Genomic DNA, 15,883 nt, shown 5'->3' with positions numbered 1-15,883 from the left:
AGGATCCCGGTGTCCTCGTGGAATTGGCGGGTCGAGAAGCGCCTCGGAAGATGCATAGCAGTATTCAGGGCGCGGTTCTGTATCCGCTGCAGAGTCACAATGTGAGCATCTGCGGCTTTCCCCCAGACCACGGCCGAATACTCTAACGGTGGGTGAACCAGTGTTAGGTAAAGCGTGATGCCGTGTTGCGGTGGCAATGACGACTGCGGGTTTAGCAGCGGATACAGGGCGCGGAGGCGTCCTATTGCTCTCCCTTTCACATCGCGGATGTGATGCTTCCAGGTGAGGCTGCGGTCTAGGGTAAATCCTAGGTATTTCGTCGTCCCACTCCATGGGATGGGTTCTCCCAGGATTTCGACCGACGTAAGCCTTGGCGGCAGAAGTCTCCGGGTGAAGACGGCTGCCTGGCTCTTTGTGGCGTTGAATTTCACCCGCACTTTGTTCCCATGAGCCCAAGGCGTCGCACCCGCGTTGGAGGCGGTTTCTCAGCACTTGGGCGTTCATGCCGCGAGTGAACAGGGCTGTATCATCAGCGTACAGCGCCAGTTCGACTCCTGCAACTCTCGGAGCGTCGGCAGTGTACAGGGAGTACAGCGAGGGGCCGAGAACCGACCCCTGCGGCACCCCTGCACGTGTCTGCCGGTCTGTGGACGTACCGTCGTCAGCCCTCACGTGGAAGGTTCGTTCAGACAGGTACGACCGCAGCAGCGTCATGTGGGACGTCGGTATCCCTTGTTCAACAAGTTTGAACTCGAGACCGTCGTGCCACACTGAGTCAAACGCTCGGGTGACGTCGAGGAATACTGCCCTAAAGAATTCCCTTGTTTCCAGTGCCCTCATCGCCGGTTCTACCACCCGCAAGAGCTGGTGCGAAGTGGCATGTTCTTCTCGGAACCCGAACTGCTCGTCAGGGATGATGCCCTCCTGGGTGACGTGACGCATCAGTCTTCTCGCGTACAGCCTCTCGAAAAACGTCTGGGGCCAAGCTGGAAATCAATACGTCGTATGGCATCGAAAGCATGAGTCTATTTAAACACGCAGCCACGAAGTATCAAAGTCGTCTGAAATGGTAACTCGCTTCCCGCTGTAGGCGGTCCCTGCAAATCATAAGACCTCTACTGCCAGAGTTCCGTACGTCACATGGCCCCTATACCTCGTTGGGCCCAGCATTCTATAGAAGCGACGTATGGAACTCTTGAGGGTGTGTCTAAGCCGGTGTCTCTCGTTCGTCATTGCATCTGGCAGCGACTGTACTTACTTGTCGTCTCGTGGCGAGGCGCCAGGTTTGTCACGGGACATCGTTCTTCGGACGTTTGTGAAGGGCACAGTTTTACATTTCTGAAAATGTGCATCACATCTAAATTTTAGCAATACCTTAATGAATAATTAGGCAGCTTCTTTCAGATAGTACTTCATTACAGATACCTGCACCACCTGCAAAAATGATATTACTATTCATATTGTTGGCAAGGTAACAAAAACAAACATGAACAGGGTCTCGAAACACTACCTGGGATACACCCGAATTAACGTCAACATCTCTTGATGATTCTCCATCCAAGACAGCTTGCTGCATCTCCGCTAGCAAAAACTCCTCAATCCAGTCACAAATTTCACTTGATATCCCATACGATCATAATGGTTCAAATGGCTCTGAGCACTATGGGGCTCAACTTCTGAGGACATCAGTCCCGTAGAACTTAGAACTACTTAAAACTAACTAACCTAAGGACAACACACACATTCATGCCCCAGGCAGGATTCGAACCTGCGACCGTAGCGGTCTCGCGGTTCCAGACTGTAGTGCCTAGAACCGCACAGCCACTCTGCCCGGCCCATACGATCATACTTTTGATAATAAGCGTAGGTGTGGTACCGAGTCAAATGCTAGTCGGAAATCAAGAAATACTACACCTACCTGACTGCTTTATTTTTGGCTTTCAGTATGGCATATCAGAAAAGTGTGAGTTAGGTTTCACATGATCGAAATCCGTGCTTTTTGGCATGGAGAAGGTCATTCCCTTCCCGATACCTCTTATGTTTGAGCTCAGGATGTGTTCCATGACACAACAAATTCACGTGAAGAATATTAGTTACTAGCTTTGTGGCTGACTTCTCCTAACCTTCTTGTGGATGGATGTGACCTTATGCTTCCTTCCAATTACTGGGCACGGTTTTTTGTTAGAGGGATCTACGACAGATTACATTTAAAAGGGGGTAATTATACTGCAATATAAAATCTGATGGTTTCCATCGGGCCCTGGGGCTTTGTTCAATTTTAAAGAGTAGAGAAACTCTTTACTGACTGCATACGTTAAGTATACAATTTCTCGTAGGACAGGAGCCATTGCTTTAAATTGTACGAGGGTCATTCAGTAATTAAAGAGACAAATTGGTCCGTGGAAAGAACCGTTACTAGGGCAAGTTTGGTACTTATATCGCTTTCAGTTGGCATCACTGGGATGAGCCCTGATCAGCTGATGTATCAACAGTGTTCTGTTTATAACCTCAAAAATACATTTCAAGATGGCAAGTCTGCTTCAAACGTCCACATTAGTCGAACAACGTTCTGTTATTCTGTTTTTACTTGCTGAAGACTAGAAACCAGTGAATATATACTGTAGAATGTCTAAAAATGGTTCAACTAGCTCTAATCACTATGGGACTTAACATCTGAGGTCATCAGTCCCCTAGACTCAGAACTAGTTAAACCTAACTAACCTACGGACATCACACACATCCACGCCCGAGGCAGGATTCGTACCTGCGACCGTAGCAGCCGCGTGGTTCCGGACTGAAGCGACGAGAACCGCTCGGCCACAGCGACCGGCTTTTTCTTACATGAAGTTCGATTTTCTAAGTGGTGCTTTCCGTTTTGATCACATGGTTGCTTGCCTGCTTGCCGTAATATCTTTCAGATGCTTTAAGATGTAATATACACTATATAACTTCCAGTACATAGCACTATACTGTACTTAATTTTGTGTAACATACTGATGTGTGAAAATTTAACCTTTTTGCAAAAATGTTTGCCATTTTGAACCAGTTTATCAGTCACATTCCTACTAGCATCGGCCTTCAGAATTCTCTTATAATCTGCATCCTCTGTACCGTAGACGAAGGTGTACTTCCTCGACTGTTCGATAAGTTTGTTTGCATCATTTCCACACGCTCACTGATAGCAAGGATCTGCCTGCAGCCGCTGCTGACTCAGCCGCAGCCGTCGGTGTGAGAACACGGCAAAAAATGCGCCTGTGGGCGCTCACAGCCGCCATCCGCGGCGGCGAATCTGTATTTTGAGACAGACGCGCTCGCGCCTTCGGCTGGCCGGTCCCCGCGGCAGGAAGACAGCCCTCTGTGTGTGATAGACACGATGCAACGACGCGCATTTCAACGACGCAGGTCACAGATCTCGCGGGCAGACCGCGTTCTGTGTGGCAAAGCCTTAAGCCGTCGGCACACGGACCGCGCATCCGAACGTTGAGCGTTGAGCGTGCCGAGTTTCTGACGTCACAGCGTGGAATAGCACGCTCGGGAGTCTTTCCGAACGTGCAGAGCATGTCAGATATTCTTCTCAACAGTAGAGATACTTCACATGCTTTTTATTTTACTTTTATCGTTTGTAACTTGTAATAAAGTGCTACTTAACTGAGAATAAGCCAAGATGTAAAGGTCAATTTTTAATATATCATTAAGTGTAAGTTCCTATTGTTTGTTATTTTATTATTAAGATAAATATTACTAGCTAAATATAGGGTCGTAGTATTAACTAAATATAGGTTACAGCTAAATTTTATTACTGTGAAACAATAAACCAATTCAATAGGCAATAACCATAAGATCAATTGCAGTGTAATGTGAGTGACTTCGTTATTTTCAAAAACTCATATCTTTTTGTTCACAGTTAAATATCAATTTTGAAATTTTTCCAGTACTTTGCTGTCATATAGGTGTAGAAAATGTGCAAAAATGGAATTTTTATATTCAGCAACACCATAACTAGCTCCAAACTTTACAAAAAATTTAGATTTTTCAAATTTCAAAAATTTGTAACAAATTAAGGAAATATTTGTCCATGTTCTAACTCTATATAAGGCTAGTAATTTATGATATCTAACTAGAGGAAAAAATACACTTTGATTAATCACTCCTTGGTTAGTATTTTTGGGTCTGAAAAGCAGGTTTTCTAAATTTTCAGTACCAAACTTTGGAGGTCATTTTGACTGGTTATTTTTGAATTTAGGGTATTTTGGGTAATAAACTATGTTGTAGAAGAGGCTTTTCTAAAAACGGTCTTGTCAGTTGTAACTTAACCCAGTGCAGAGATATTCAAATTAACACAATTGTCTCCAAATTGAATAACCGTCGTGCGCTTACAAATAAATGTGGCTGCCATTCAGGAAGGGTGTAAGACAAAATTTTCTTAAAAACTGTTTTAAACTTCTTAGTTATGTGGTAATCACATATAAAAAATTAAAATATTTAAAAATGGTCAAGTAACCCTCATGGGATCAGTTCATATGGCTTGACCCTTTTGATAGTGGTGGGTGTGATAAGACATCCTGTGAAACTTTACTAAATGCTTTCTCTGAAAACTACCTAGAACAGATAGTTAGAAACCCAACTCATGATGGAAATATGACTTCTCTGAGGGTGTGTACATCGAAACTGGTATCAGTGACCATGATGTGGCTGTGGCAACAATGATTACAAAAGTACAAAGGGCAACTAAAGCAAGCACAAACATGTATATCTTCAGTAATCTAGATAAAAACTCAGTGATGTCATACCTCATCACGAAACTTCCGGCATAGATCAGGAGCATTTAGAGGAACTCTAGCTCCAATTTAAAAGAATAGTTGACCATGCACTGGGTAGATATGTACCCACTAGAACAGTTCATAATCTGAGGGAACCACCATCGCATACAGTCACTGTAAAAAAACAGGGATTACTGCATAATAGGTGTAAAACAAAACATAGGCCTATAGATAGGAAGATGGTGAAAAAAAAAGTTCACTTGTCAAGGGAGCAATGCATGACGCCCTCGTGACTACTGTAGCAGAATATTGTTAAACGACGTGAACAAATGTTCACGACGTAGCAAACGTAAGAACAGGAAACAGTTCGTGAAAACACTGTAAATACCATTGAGACACACAATTTGATACAATTCATGCAACAAATAACACAACAGTTCACAAAACAACAGGTATTTCAGGAAAGTGTAACACAATAACTTAAGGACATGACACACCAGGAAAATATAGGACAATAGCTTACACAGCAAAATTATTCATTTAGCGATTTCAAGAATAGTATTAGTCAACAGTTAAGTGAGGTAAGCAAAGCTATACACTCTGAATTATCTGACGAACTATATGGTGAGTAGCAACTTTCCTTTTCATAATATTGAAAAAGTATCATCCTTGGACAATAAGCAGGAATAACTTGCAGGAGAGTTAGAAAATCTTAGTGAAGCACAGTCTCAAATTCAGGAGACGCAGTCCCAAGTGGATGGGTCGAAAAAAATTGTGATGGACGCAGTCAGCGAGCTGCAAAACGTGTGCCAAAATTTAACTACAAAAGTACAGAAGTTAAGTGTGAGAATAGGCCAGTCAACTTTAGAATCAAAATTTGGCAAAAACAGAGAGATAAGATATGTGACGATGTAAAGGAAATAACTGAAAAAGCTGAAGTTGGGATGCTGGATAAGGGCAGCACCCTTGCTGAAAAGGTAGGGTCAGACTGCAAAATTTATGTAGATACTGTAGAAGAAGGTCTAAAAGAGAAAGAAAGTCAATTTCTAGCTAAAATTGTAGTGTTGGCAGAAGAGCCAACACTGTGTTTCTAGAGGAGGCCGAAATGCACGCGTTTAATTACACGCTGACTGGCGTGAGGTCTGAAACAGGACAAGATCTTGAGAATTGCAAATAAAGTACGTAGATGATGTAATACTTAACTTTAATCCACAATTGTGGAACATCTCTCTTGATGATACATGCTTCACATAATAAATATCAATTGAATACGGCGCCTTGCTAGGTCGTAGCAAATGACGTAGCTGAAGGCTATGCTAACTGTCGTCTCGGCAAATGAGAGCGTAGGTGTGAGTGAACCTTTCCTAGCAAAGTCGGCTGTACAACTGGGGCGAGTGCTAGGAAGTCTCTCTAGACCTGCCGTGTGGTGGCGCTCGGTCTGCGATCACTGACAGTGGCGACACGCGGGTCCGACGCATACTAATGGACCGCGGCCGATTTAAAGGCTACCACCTAGCAAGTGTGGTGTCTGGCGGTGACACCACAAAAATAGATTCAGGTTTAAAGGAAGCAGAGGAAAGGTTACGTGGCATTACTGCGAAAACTACTGACATTTCAAAGCATTTGACAGAAAACAAAGCCATGCTTTTAGAGAGGTTAGATACTTTCACTGGTTACACACAATACGTGGGTTGCCCGTCGAAGGAAAACAGCGAATGTTGCAGAATGCAGCAACACTTGCGGCAGCTCTAAGTGTCGAGCACGCGCAGTTGCCGTGCGCTACACCATAAACGGCCATAAACACCCCTGTCACTGACAGCGCGGCGAGTTTCTCAACATTACTTGGAGATGAAGGATTACTAAGGCATCGACAGTTTCCGGTATTTACCTCCGAGGGGAAAAGAATAAACCCCGTTGTTTTTATCAGAGCATTTCGAAATGTTTTACCTCGTACCTGGACCAAAGCCCAGAAAATTAGATTCGTTCTTGGAAACACACACTGTGTGACGTTCTGTTATGGGCTATGGACATAGCGGAACGTTGCCACTCGTATGAACAGTTTGAGAGCTTTTCTGGGTAAATATTGGTCTGAGGCCGCACAAGAGAAGCTCAGACTTAAAGTATTCAACCCAGCCCTATTAGATACCAGACATGGAAGCTTAAGGGGCTATTTTGAAAAATATTTTAATAAAACCAGATACAGGACGAGCTCGGCATCTCAAGCAGACGTGCTGAAAATTGCAAAGAGCCGCCATCCTTCCCACTTTAGGGAAAAACTCATTAACATTTCGGAATACGACACAGAATACTTTCTATCTGTACTGGACTCAGTAGATTTGATATCTGAAGACAGACTAGTACAACCCAAGCCTGTTAACACGCAGATACTGCCACAGAGATTTACGGACCAAGTGAAAACGGATTAGTACTACAACACCGATGGCAACCTTACCTCACACAGACCTATGGTAACGGTAGCGGTATTCACAACGGCACTGGAGAACGCCGTAAATTCAAGGGCGGATATAAAAGAAATGGGCAAAAATTTAACAAAAACAACTACAACGGGCAATTAGCGTATGGCCAGCAAGTACAATATGTACAGACACAGGCTACCGGCAATAACCAGCCGATCGCTTGATAAACACAAAAAAATACCAGTGAGTCGAATAATCCATAGACAGCGGAATTCGGCCAGCAAAGTAACGCACATATGTCAAATAACGCGCAAAGGCGAAGAGAATTTCAGTCGAGAGCCTCACAAGATATTAATTGGCGTAATCACCCCGCGAGGGGTCTCCCGGCCACCAATGCCATAGGCTCATTATCATTATTACAGTAATTGGGGGACATGGGTGTTCGGAAAACTGGTTTATTTGCCAAAAAGAAGTACTGTACAGTAAATTTATTCATAAAAACAGGCATCTCTTTTAGTATTACAAAGTAACATACAAAGGCAACTTCAGTAGGAATATATAGTATGTGGCACAGTTTATCAAACAAAATATATACCTATTACATACGCATTTTGCATGAACAATACACACAGTATACAAAATTAACGCGTAAAAAATCCTTTATTTTGGTCTGTCTAAGCAAGCCTACACGCTTACGAGCAGCTAAGTCACGTACTTTTTTCATTACAGATATCTGAAACTGGTCACTTTCATCTTGGGCTTCAAACCATCGCGAGGCAGTATCTAAACAAGTGAACGCCTCAGAAGCTGTTGGTATACTTTCATCTTGACTTTCTGGAGCACTGATTGATGAGATGCTGGCGGCGTCATCTTTATCAGTGGCGACGTTTACAATCTCGCTGTCCTGCATGATTTGGTTTCCTGGATCTGCATCATCGATATTCATCCATTCATGAACGCCTTCTTCATCACATTCGTGGCAATCTATTGCTTGGTTTGGAAGTGAGGGGATGATGGACGGTAGGGTGGGAGGGTAACAGGTGCGAGCGAGTACACAGTTCGGTTAGGCGGTCGTTCGGTTGACCGACGTTCGGATAATCGACGCTCTACTGTATTCAGTTCTGTCTACAATGTTTCAATTTTGCTTTGATATGCGATAGTTGTAGATTATAAAGCAGTTCGCATCTTCTTTTTTTATGTAAATCAGTAATTACTTACAGTTAATCGAGTTTTTGGCTGACCTCTGCGTTTCTCTCATCTGGTCACATGCTGGAGATCGCACTAAAACTTAACTTACACTATGTGATCAAAACGGGGTGTATACGTGGACAATGAAAAAAATTCCCGGATTTCTCCCGTATTTCCCGCTTGAAAATACACTTTCTCCCGGGTGGAAACATAGTTTTTCCCTGTTAATTGACAGTATATTTTCTCTCGGAATTGTATAACTTATCAATCCTTTGAATGGTTATGGTTTTATACACGGGCGTAGAATTTCCCGGTGCTTTAGAAAACGAAACACCTTTTGGAAAGATGTTTGATGTGGAGTAACATGTACGCTTCATATTTTCGTATTACGGAAGTATAAATTCGAATTCCACCAAACACCGCATGTTACTTTCCGAAGCCATGAAATCGAGATTGCGATGCGTATTCGTAATCCAGTCATAGCTCATGTCACGTGATCTCGCCAGCCGATGACAGCGAATATTCAGAGCTTCGGACACGTGGTGTAGTCAACCAATAGCAACATCACTGTCAAGTAGCGCAAACACACGAACAGGAAAAGTTAATGGTTTAAATTAATATATATAATGTTGCTACCCCCCCTCCCCCCCCATGAACCATGGACCTTGCCGTTGGTGGGGAGGCTTGCGTGCCTCAGCGATACAGATGGCCGTACCGTAGGTGCAACCACAACGGAGTGGTATCTGTTGAGAGGCCAGACAAACATGTGGTTCCTGAAGAGGGGCAGGAGCCTTTTCAGTAGTTGCAGGGGCAACAGTCTGGATGATTGACTGATCTGGCCTTGTAACATTAACCAAAACGGCCTTGCTGTGCTGGTACTGCGAACGGCTGAAAGCAAGGGGAAACTACAGCCGTAATTTTTCCCGAGGACATGCAGCTCTACTGTATGATTAAATGATGATGGCGTCCTCTTGGGTAAAATATTCCGGAGGTAAAATAGTCCCCCATTCGGATCTCCGGGCGGGGACTACTCAGGAGGACGTCGTTATCAGGAGAAAGAAAACTGGCGTTCTACGGATCGGAGCATGGAATGTCAGATCCCTTAATCGGGCAGGTAGGTTAGAAAATTTAAAAAGGGAAATGACTAGGTTAAAGTTAGATATAGTGGGAATTAGTGAAGTTCGGTGGCAGGAGGAACAAGACTTTTGGTCAGGTGATTACAGGGTTATAAATACAAAATCAAATAGGGGTAATGCAGGAGTAGGTTTAATAATGAATAAAAAAATAGGAGTGCGGGTAAGCTACTACAAACAGCATAGTGAACGCATTATTGTGGCCAAGATAGACACAAAGCCCATGCCTACTACAGTAGTACAAGTTTATATGCCAACTAGCTCTGCAGATGATGAAGAAATAGATGGGTGACTGGAATTCGTCAGTAGGAAAAGGGAGGGAAGGAAACATAGTAGGTGAATATGGATTGGGGGGAAGAAATGAAAGAGGAAGCCGCCTTGTAGAATTTTGCACAGAGCATAACTTAATCATAGCTAACACTTGGTTCAAGAATCATAAAAGAAGGTTGTATACATGGAAGAAGCCTGGAGATACTGACAGGTTTCAGATAGATTATATAATGGTAAGACAGAGATTTAGGAACCAGGTTTTAAATTGCAAGACATTTCCTGGGGCAGATGTGGATTTTGACCACAATCTATTGGTTATGAACTGCAGATTGAAACTGAAGAAACTGCAAAAAGGTGGGAATTTAAGGAGATGGGACCTGGATAAACTGAAAGAACCAGAGGTTGTTCAGAGTTTCAGGGAGAGTATAAGGGAACAATTGACAGGAATGGGGGAAAGAAATACAGTAGAAGAAGAATGGGTAGCTCTGAGGGATGAAGTAGTGAAGGCAGCAGACGATCAAGTAGCTAAAAGGACGAGGGCTAATAGAAATCCTTGGGTAACAGAAGAAATATTGAATTTAATTGATGAAAGGAGAAAATATAAAAATGCAGTAACTGAAGCAGGCAAAAAGGAATAGAAACGTCTCAAAAATGAGATCGACAGGAAGTGCAAAATGGCTAAGCAGGGATGGCTAGAGGACAAATGTAAGGATGTAGAGGCTTGTCTCACTAGGGGTAAGATAGCTACTGCCTACAGGAAAATTAAAGAGACCTTTGCAGAGAAGAGAACCACTTCTATGAATATCAAGAGCTCAGATGGCAACCCAGTTCTAAGCAAAGAAGGGAAGGCAGAAAGGTGGAAGGAGTATATAGAGGGTCTATACAAGGGCGATGTACTTGAGGACAGTATTATGGAAATGGAAGAGGATGTAAATGAAGACGAAATGGGAGATAAGATACTGCGTGAAGAGTTTGACAGAGCATTGAAAGACCTAAGTCGAAACAAGGCCCCGGGAGTAGACAACATTCCATTAGAACTACTGATGGCCTCGGGAGAGCCAGTCATGACAAAACTCTACCATCTGGTGAGCACGATGTATGAGACAGGCGAAATACCCTCAGACTTCAAGAAGAATATAATAATTCCAATCCCAAAGAAAGCAGGTGTTGACAGATGTGAAAATTACCGAACTATCAGTTTAATAAGTCACAGCTGCAAAATACTAACGCGAATTCTTTACAGACGAATGGAAAAACTGGTAGAAGCCGACCTCGGGGAAGATCAGTTTGGATTCCGCAGAAATGTTGGAACACGTGAGGCAATACTGACCTTACGACTTATCTTAGAAGAAAGATTAAGAAAAGGCAAACCTACGTTTCTAGCATTTGTAGACTTAGAGAAAGCTTTTGACAATGTTAACTGGAATACTCTCTTTCAAATTCTGAAGGTGGCAGGGGTAAAATACAGGGAGCGAAAGGCTATTTACAATTTGTACAGAAACCAGACGGCAGTTATAAGAGTCGAGGGGCATGAAAGGGAAGCAGTGGTTGGGAAAGGAGTGAGACAGGGTTGTAGCCTCTCCCCGATGTTATTCAATCTGTATATTGAGCAAGCAGTAAAGGAAACAAAAGAAAAATTCGGAGTAGGAATTTAAATCCATGGACAAGAAATAAAAACTTTGACGTTCGCCGATGACACTGTAATTCTGTCAGAGACAGCAAAGGACTTGGAAGAGCAGTTGAACGGAATGGACAGTGTCTTGAAAGGAGGATTTAAGATGAACATCAACAAAAGCAAAACGAGGATAATGGAATTTAGTCAAATTAAATCGGGTGATGCTGAGGGAATTAGATTAGGAAATGAAACACTTAAAGTAGTAAAGTAAAGTTTTGCTATTTACGGAGTAAAATAACTGATGATGGTCGAAGTAGAGAGGATATAAAATGTAGACTGGCAATGGCAAGGAAAGCTTTTCTGAAGAAGAGAAATATGTTAACATCGAGTATAGATTTAAGTGTCAGGAAGTCGTTTCTGAAAGTATTTGTATGGAGTGTAGCCATGTATGGAAGTGAAACATGGACGATAACTAGTTTGGACAAGAAGAGAATAGAAGCTTTCGAAATGTGGTGCTACAGAAGAATGCTGAAGATAAGGTGGGTAGATCACGTAACTAATGAGGAGGTATTGAATAGGATTGGGGAGAAGAGAAGTTTGTGGCACAACTTGACTAGAAGAAGGGATCGGTTGGTAGGACATGCTTTGAGGCATCAAGGGATCACAAATTTAGCATTGGAGGGCACCGTGGAGGGTAAAAATCGTAGAGGGAGACCAAGAGATGCATACACTAAGCAGATTCAGAAGGATGTAGGTTGCAGTAGGTACTGGGAGATGAAGAAGCTTGCACAGGATAGAGTAGCATGGAGAGCTGCATCAAACCAGTCTCAGGACTGAAGACCACAACAACAACAATGTTGCTACAAGGAAAACAAAACTTTCACATATAATATTGGTCTCTACGGCCAATACGCTGCAAGAGAAGCTAAGATTTTACTTACAATGTTGGTCTTTTATGCACGTATAACATTTTAAGATATATCACACAAATATGCCAGTAAATTTTTAATAACGACATAAAAGAGTGATCTTCTGGGCTATAAATTCTTTCGTCATCAAAGAGCTGATTTTTAAATGAGTCCCAGTTTCCCAGTGAAGTAGGCATCGACCTGATATTTAACTTTTCAATGTGGTTTCGGGATGTAAATTTCCTTGGGTACCAGTACTTTGTTATGTCATGTCTGGTTCTTTGTTATGGCATTATGCCATACGTGCTAGAAGATGAAAACGTACACTTGAAACTCAGTGAACAGTTGAAACTAGCCAATAGTTTGAAATTAAACCCTTTGTTTCAAATATATTGACTGCCTCAGCGGAAAAGATTAATAAAACAAAATTTCTTCAGCAAACCGATAAAAATAACTTCTTTGTTCTGCATGGCAGTTAATGCTTGACTGTCAGAAAGGTGGAAATAAAATAAAATCTGAAACTAATAACGAATTTTAGCCTTCCGTAATGATGTGAATGTATTTTAATTCACATGATAGCTCCCGGCCAAAGAAATCAATTTTGTTTTCATTTGACGTGAGTGCAGTAGACAAAGAGGAAACAGCAAAATCATTAAATGTAAACACGGGTCACGTGGAGACTACCCGCTTCTCTATTATAACTCAGACTGCTCTGTGCATCAGACCCGTATCTACGATATTTCCGAACTGGGGCAATAGTAGATAATGGCGTCCCTCGAGCGTTTGAGAAAGGACATCAAAAATTAAAAAAAGTCGAATTTTCAAAAATACGTTCATTTTGTAGCGCACATCTTTCTGAAGACTCTGATACATAAAACATACGTGTCCGAGGAATTGTAAGACATGTTATTTGATCTTAAGTGTGCCAAAGTGCAGCGCCACTCCTCTTCACACAGCATTCTTCTATCGCACGTCACTGTATTTCGGTCTGTGGAATTGAAACGTGTATATGTTGTACTGGAAGCCATCAAACTATATTCAGGACAGTGGAAATTAAAATGTCCTGTGGTGCCTCTCCTGCTTCCAGTCGGTCGGTTTGACATCCTGCTCCTCTTTTTTTTTTTTTTTTTTTTAAAAAAAAACAACAACAACAACTCTTCAAACAATTTGCACTCTTTATTCCCTATTAGCTAACAACTTGCTTCTTTGTGTGACATAAAATTAAGTATAGGATACTTAAAACCAGTAAAGAGAAGAGACAAGCAAGACAGTACACATTTCTTCAATCCTTAGCTCCTAGAATTTTCCTCTCTCTAATCTTGCTACAGCTTTACATGGCGTGCTTTCCTTTCTGCGAAAGGATCTGTTACCTCATCAAAGTTCGTCAAACGTTTTGCTATATGAAAAATCGAAATGTCGTTGTCTAAGACTGGTGTGGTTTCTCGACCTGATTACCTATATTTTGTCACAGTCTGCGGGATAAAACAAAATAGGCCTTTATAATACTGCATCAATTGTAACACACGCCAACTTAACGAGACTACCAATATCAAATGCATATTAGGCCTACTACAAGCAAAAAGCTTTACGTTACTGAATAGTTTTACACTTCATTCATACGCTCCAGTTTCTCAAGCAGTTTAGTTATCCCGCAGTTATTCTCGGGTTAGGCGTTATTACGTGTTCGTACAACGCGTTTTCCGCGCTACTTCCAGAATAGACCTGCACGCATTCACAAATCAACTAATGATTCAGTCAGAAATTAACTTAGAATGTGTTCAACATTGTTCAAAAACACGTTTCAAAATCATACGAATAATCGATAGATTGCCCCCCCCCCCCCCACACACACACACACACACTCACTCCTAGATCCAGGGCTGCTGCGCAATCTGTGAGCTTGGGCGCGCCAGTAAAATTTTTCACGGTAGCAGCTAACTGCTTTTTTTTTTTTTTTTTTTTTTTTTTTTTTCCCTGCGACTGCTTACAGAGCCAACAGCCACGTTTTTGTAGCCACAAGCGGAAGAAGGTACTACGCAACTGCGCATGCGCATGATCGCATGATCCCACTCGTAACTGCTAAAACAAATCTAATGTTAACAAACAGTTGTGACGTCATGCTCGTCGGAGGAAATTTGTTGTTACGAAGCATTGCATAGTCTTCCTAAAGCCTTTGACACATTTTGCTGTTGGCAGACGCTCGTATGAGCACTGTGTTTAGTTGCTGTATATGGCGCATTTCCTTTGCAATTTAAGTTTTATTTCAGTTTTTTCTCTCGTTCATGTTTTATTGCTGTAGATTATTCTGCAGTAGCAGGATACAGTAATATCCTTTGTCAGAGTATTGGTTCTTACCAGTCAAAATTACAAAAATTTAACTGAGAACAAAAACAATGAAAAATTATCCAGAATTTAAAAAAATCCCAGGTTTTTCCCGGTTTTCTCCCGGATGAAAAAATTACCGGGTTTTTTCCGGATCTCCCGGTTGTCCCGGGTCGTAGACACCCTGCAAAAGTATCCGGACACCTGGTTGAAAATGATTTACAAGTTCGTGGCGCCCTCCATCGGTAATGCTGGAATTCAGAATGGTGTTGGCCCACCTTTAGGCTTCATGACAGCTACCACTTTCGTAGTCATACGTTCAATCAGGTACTGGAAGGTTTCTTGGGGAATGGCAGCCCATTCTTCACGTAGTGCTGCACTAAGGAGAGGTATCGATGTCGGTCGGTGAGGTCGGGTACGAAGTCGGTGTTCCAAAACATCGCAAAGATATTCTATAGGATTCAGGTCAGAATCCTGTGCAGGCCAGTCCATTACAGGGATGTTACTGTCGTGTAACCACTCCGCCACAGGCCCTGCATAATGAACAGGTGCTCGATCGTGTTGAAAGATGCAATCGCCATCCCTGAATTGCTCTTCAACAGTGGGAAGCAAGAAGGTGCTTAAAACATCAATGTAGGCCTGTTCTGTGATAGTGAGACGCAAAACAACAAGGGGTGCAAGCCCCCTCCATGAAAAACACGACCACACCATAACACCACCGCCTCCGAATTTTACTGTTGGCACTACACACGCTTGCAGATGACTTTCAACGGGCACTAGGCATACCCACACCCTGCCATCGGATCGCCACGTTGTGTACCGTGATTCGTCACTCCACACAACGTTTTTCCACTTTCAATCGTCCAATGTTTACACTCTTTACAGCAAGCGAGGCGTCGTTTGGTATTTACCGGCGTGATGTGTGGCTTATGAACAGCCGCTCGACGATGAAATCCAAGTTTTCTCACCTCCCGCCTAAATATCGTAGTACTTGCAGTGGATCCTGATGCAGTTTAGACGTCTGCCTATTACACATTACGACCCTCTCCACTGACGACGGTCTCTGTCAGTCAACAGACGAGGTCGCCTTGTAAGCTTTTGTGCTGTACGTGTCCCTTCACGTTTCCACTTATCACATCGGAGACAGTAGGTGTGTGGAAATCTCGGTACAGACGTATGACGCAAGTGACACCCAATTTCCTGACCACGTTCGAAGTCCGTGAGTTCCCATTCTGCTCTCTCACGATGCCTCATGATTACTGAGGTCGCC

Source organism: Schistocerca piceifrons, chromosome 9, assembly GCF_021461385.2.
Source record: "Schistocerca piceifrons isolate TAMUIC-IGC-003096 chromosome 9, iqSchPice1.1, whole genome shotgun sequence".
NCBI lineage: Eukaryota > Metazoa > Arthropoda > Insecta > Orthoptera > Acrididae > Schistocerca > Schistocerca piceifrons.
This window is presented reverse-complemented; position numbering follows the sequence as displayed.